Source organism: Dendrobates tinctorius, unplaced genomic scaffold, assembly GCF_039654945.1.
Source record: "Dendrobates tinctorius isolate UK_male_01 unplaced genomic scaffold, ASM3965494v1 ptg000103l, whole genome shotgun sequence".
Taxonomy (NCBI): Eukaryota; Metazoa; Chordata; class Amphibia; order Anura; family Dendrobatidae; genus Dendrobates; species Dendrobates tinctorius.
In genome coordinates, this window is record NW_027361771.1 from 25,065,308 (window position 1) to 25,071,307 (window position 6,000).

The window sequence follows — 6,000 nt, forward strand, 5'->3', positions numbered from 1 at the left end:
CATCTTTGCCAAAGTAAATTAGACTATTCATTCCATAATAGCTTGTAGAATCAGACATCCAGAAAATGTTAATACCATATTTAGCAGGTTTGCTGGACATATACTGAATGAAATTGCAACGTCCCCTAAATGCAAGAAGTTGTTCATCCACTGTCACATTGTCACTAGAATGGTAATGCTTAGTACAGTTCTTGATAAAAACATTCCAGATGTAGCTAATGGGGGCTAATTTATCTGTTTCTAACCTGACAGGACGAGTTCTCTTGTCATCAAAACGAAGGCTTCTCCGAATATCCTCAAATCTATTGACTGACATTGTAGCTTTGTAATGTGGATCTGAAAAAGGGTTCATAAAGAGTTCTCTGATAGGAACATCGTATGATTTTGTACTCCCTGCCAGAAGAGTAAGGCCAATATAAGCATACAGTTCCTCTTTTGGTATATTTTTCCATGTTTTTTTTCTTCCTGAAGCGATACGTTTTCCTTCTAAGTTAGTACACAAATTTACCTCATCTACAATATCATCTGAAAAAAATTTACAGAACATATCTCTTTTGGACAACAATTGTGGAATTCCTACAGTTCCTTGAGCAACTCTTACAATATTATGTGATGGGGTTCGCCCAAGAACCTCAGCAGTACTGTTCCAAAAAACATTAGTTTTGGATGTTCTATTTGTACGTTCTGCTGGATCCCTTACTTATTCATCATCTGAAGAATCACTGGACGATGAAATAGAGAAATTAGCTGGTGGCATGTACTCTTCATCAGACAAAGAAAGTTCACTGTCTTCATCACTATCAAAAATGATTGCTTCGATTTCTTGGTTAGTCAAACCCCTGGATGTAGACTGTGCCATTGTAACCTTAGAAGTCAGTAAACTAAAATGAAAAAAAAAAAAAGATTACAATCAAGGTTGCACACTCTTTGTTAGTGTGTGTGCTAAGGGTAAAGTGCAGATCCCTCCTCTCACCTTCAGCAGGTCACCACTTTCTTTTAGGTGCAGTAGAAGCTTTTGGATTTTTGGAACTCAGAAAGTTTCTTTTTCAAGAAACAAGAAAGCTGACTCCATCCTCCAAAGTCTCTTCAGCAAGTAGCACACAATGAACAGTGTTCAGGACCTATGATGATGTCAGAGACGCATGACATTGTGAGGGAGCCTCCTTCCCAAGATCACATGACCATGTAGTCAGGCAGAATTCACACTCTTCATAGCAACAGCAGAGTCATAAAGACTGAGTCAAAGTCTTCCCCAGCAACAGTGAAGACAAAAAGACTTAGGATCACATGTAAACCTAGTACAGGCCTAAAAGGCCCCAGGTATGTGAGTATGGGGTATTCGCAAAAAAGAGTTGTTATACCGAAATGCCTGTAACATAAAAATAAATGAACAACTGGAAATGACAAACACCTATATACCTGAGGAATACCTAGAGTTTCAAAATTCTAACTAAAGTAATCTTGCAGAAAATAGAAAACAATTAACAGGGCGGGCCTGCGAGGCCCCAGGTATGCATTCTAGGGTTAAAATGTGACTATTGATTTTCATTTCTTTAAAATCCCATCAGCAACCCAACCGTTGTCTATGATTGGAGTGCCAGTGTTTGCTTTATGGCAGCTGCAGTGAATTTAATTTGTTGTTGAAGTTGTTAACTGTCTGTGATTTTCTGATATTGTCAGGCCTGAATGGGGTCTATTCTTGCTGTGTTACTGAGAGTGGGAAACAGTCCTTGGGGGGAGTAGGCTTGGTGTGAGGATCAAAACATCTCAAGAAATATTGTCAACTGTTGAAATTGATGATTAAATCAATATACCTATAATGTAACTAGCTGTTTCCAGCCAGCTAATGCTTGGCACGCTCATTGCTATCTAATTAATGCTGCTGGTGATTAAACTAAAGTAAATAATGACAACATTCAATAGCGCTTACGCTGGTGGTAAATTAAATTAAAATGAAGTTAATAACAATAATAATCATTAAAAATCTGAATAATACTAATGATACATTTTATTCACAGTGTAAAATCAAAAACAAACTGGATTCAGTAAGATGTGCGTTTTTATTCATTCCAGCATCTAAACAAATTTCATAACGAAACATAAATTAAGTTAAAATTTCTCTGTTAACACAATTAAATGTATAGTCATTTTCGTCATTTTCAAAGATCTTTCCTTGACTTCTACCAGGTACAATTTGAACTGAAAGACCTTTATAACTTGTTACTCTAGAGAATGCAGTGTATAATTGACCATGAGTGTGTAGTGTCGGTGGTGGGGTGCCGAGCTGGGGGGGTGGTCCTACTTTTATACCGCGCAGAGATGACAACAGAGACACGATGGAGGCAGATTCTGGGTGCAACAGGTCCAAGTTTATTTCTTCACTTGCCGTCCGACTGACGGCACACCTCGCGGCCCTCCGTTTCCAGAGCCGCTTCTCACACCGTACACTGGAAACGTGTCTGCACACACCGTCCCCTCCTTTACTGTCGACGCTTCTGACAGTTCCGTCACTGTGGCCGCCTTAGGCCCATTAACCAACAGCGCTTCTACTGCTCAGTCGTCGTGTCACATACGGTGTCTTACACCCAGTACCTCGTCTCAACTGCGGTCCTTTCCTGTCAGGACCACCCCCCTGACGTCCTCTCTCCTCAGTCCCCCTGGTCTGGATTCTCCTCAGAGTGCACAGACTGTCGTAGTCCTCCTGTCACTTGAGCTCCCCCTGGGGACTGGAACTTTCTGGAACCCTCCCTCAGTATTTATAACTCCCCCGGTTCCTTGAAACTGTCACTCTAACTGTCACCACGCCCCCCATGACCAACGGTTTCTAAAGCCCTAAGCTGCTGTAAAGTCCTTTGCTCACACTCCACCCTGCCATCTAATGGTCATCCCAAGGTACTGCACGTCCACTACACTTTCCTAGTTGTTTCCCCACTGTAATCACTGACTCCTACCTACACTGTGCAAACCTATCTTTCTTCACTCTGACTAGTCCGTCCGTCCGTCAGGTCACCTTCCCTACACTCCCCCTTCCTTTGTCCATTGTCGTCCTCGACAATCGTCATCCCTGCCTTCGTCGTTCTGAATCTACACCTACATTCTGTTGTCGGACCAGAAGTTGAGCCAAACCCACTATCTGCGGGGACCGAACCATACTGGGAGCACTATGCTCTGAGCAGCCTACTGCTACTCACCAGCGCGCATGCCACATGACAACGTCTTTCAAATTGGGCAAGGTACACCCGTATTCTCTCTACGGAGTGTATCTTTCCCCTACTCTCCCCTACTGTTACCTTTCACTATCCGGTACGCCATGATCGAGGCCACTCACCTACCAGATCATTGCCGGCGCCCGCCTTTCCTTCTTCAGGGGTGTCCGTGGTGTTGGGGACCTGACCTAGGACGGCTGTCTTTCTCACGTCTTCCAACTCATTTTCCTTCTTTCAATTACATGTCATGGTCGGCGTCCCGGTCTCCCAGACCTCCTCAACTCTTAGATCCCTACCGGATCTCACACTTTCCTTTGGTCCCGCAGACCTTCCCTTACCCGGACCTGTTGCATTTTACTTTGCATATTATACATCATACAACTTTATAATAGCACAAGTACCCCATTTTTTTATACTTTTTTTTTTGTTTTCTTTTGCTCATTTTAAAACCAACATATAACAACATAACATTGCATGTCTTCTTTCTCCCCCCTTCCTTGGACATGGACACTCCCTCTCTTCTAAGTATCCCCGCTCTGTCAGTCTAACAAGTAAACACAAACTATCCTGTAAGAGGAACATAGAAAAACAGACATAAAAATCACAGATAAACATTTCTTTTTTTTTTTTTAAAAGCTGACCGCGAACTGTCCTTTTGACCTGCACAACGGTGCAACGAACTCCTGACAGTTCAATCCTCCTTTCGGTGGTCAGTAGTATGGGACCCCACAACCGTGGAGCTCCCAGGATGCAAGTAGTGTCCCTTTCTGCAAGATAGTATAAACGAGCCGTCCCGGGGGTCATGCAGCCGCCATGCCAGCCTCTCCCCTCTCATGGAGCAGGTTCCAGACTTCCTGCCCCCTGGCCCTCTTCTTCTCTATAACTCCTGCGACCCAAACAGAGGGTCCGGCATGAGCCCTGGAGTCCGGTGGGCAAACTCCAGCCTGGCTTTTTTATGTCTTGGGGTGAGAAGTGGGGTCTTCCTGGGTCTCCTACCATACAGTCCCTTTTCATTCAGATGCTGACAGATAGTACGGGTTGACATTGTTGTACCCTCGGACTGCAGGGCAGCTTGAACTTGTTTGGATGTTAATCGAGGTTCTTTATCCAACATCCGCACAATCTTGCATTGAAATCTCTTGTCAATTTTTCTTTTCTGTCCACATCTAGGGAGGTTAGACACAGTGCCAACTGCGGTCCTTTCCTGTCAGGACCACCCCCCTGACGTCCTCTCTCCTCAGTCCCCCTGGTCTGGATTCTCCTCAGAGTGCACAGACTGTCGTAGTCCTCCTGTCACTTGAGCTCCCCCTGGGGGACTGGAACTTTCTGGAACCCTCCCTCAGTATTTATAACTCCCCCGGTTCCTTGAAACTGTCACTCTAACTGTAACCACGCCCCCCATGACCAACGGTTTCTAAAGCCCTAAGCTGCTGTAAAGTCCTTTGCTCACACTCCACCCTGCCATCTAATGGTCATCCCAAGGTACTGCACGTCCACTACACTTTCCTAGTTGTTTCCCCACTGTAATCACTGACTCCTACCTACACTGTGCAAACCTATCTTTCTTCACTCTGACTAGTCCGTCCGTCCGTCAGGTCACCTTCCCTACATATGAATACAGGATCAGGTAGGAGAACGCCAAACTTATCAAATGTGGTGATGTGGTGGGGGGGCAGGATTATGTGTGGTGATGTGGTGGGGGGTGGGATTATGTGTGGTGATATGGTGGGGGGCGGGATTATGTGTGGTGATGTGGTGGGGGGCGGGATTATGTGTGGTAATGTGGTGGGGGGCGGGATTATGTGTGGTGATGTGGTGGGGGCAGGATTGTGTGTGGTGATGTGGTGTGGGGGCTGGATTGTGTGTGGTAATGTGGTGGGGGGCGGGATTGTGTGTGCTAATGTGGTGGGGGGCGGGATTGTGTGTGGTAATGTGGTGGGGGCGGGATTGTGTGTGGTAAGAGGTGGGGGGTGGGATTATATGTGGTGATGTGGTGGGGGTGGAGCTACTGTGCAGGGGGCAGGATTAGCGAGTAATCAAGATGCCTCTTATATATATAGATATTATGACAGTACAACAAAGTAGACAAAAGACCAAAAAATATATATTACATATATATTACAGATCCTTGTCTGTGTTTAAAGTTGCTACATTTCCACTGCAACGGAACAATCATCAACCCCACTATCCTCACATATCTAATGTTAAAGCTTTCATATTTAATTTGTGATTGCATATTAATATTTTATTGTTTTATGTAATAAACCTTTAATATTTCTCAAAATTAAATATTTCAGTTAAAAGTCTTATTTAAGTAAAATATCATTTTTGATAATACATTCTCTTAAATGATTTATTTAAATTATGTAGATTGGGAAAGAAAATCAAAGCTGCTGTAGGTTGTAATCTTTATCTATCTGTAGATAAGAGAACTAATTCCTGTGATGGGATGCTAATGATGGCAGTGTTATTACATGGAAAATGTGATAAAGAGGAGCTGTCAGCTTTAGTGATGTGTCCGATATTTGCATTCTCCATAACAAAACATTTCTGGAGCAGGATAATTCGGGATTGTAGTGCTCATAGTCATTCATGAGCAAACGTGACAGCTAGGTGATGAGGGTATGTTCCTACCCAGTTCCATTGCTTCCACCAGTGCCAGACTTTTCACCTTTTATTTATATGGTTTATATTGACTTTTGGCTACTTCTAATATGTGGCACTAGAGACCATGTTCTACTCCACCGTAAAAAGGCCATTTGTGTAGCGACATTGACATGTTTGGTACTTTTTA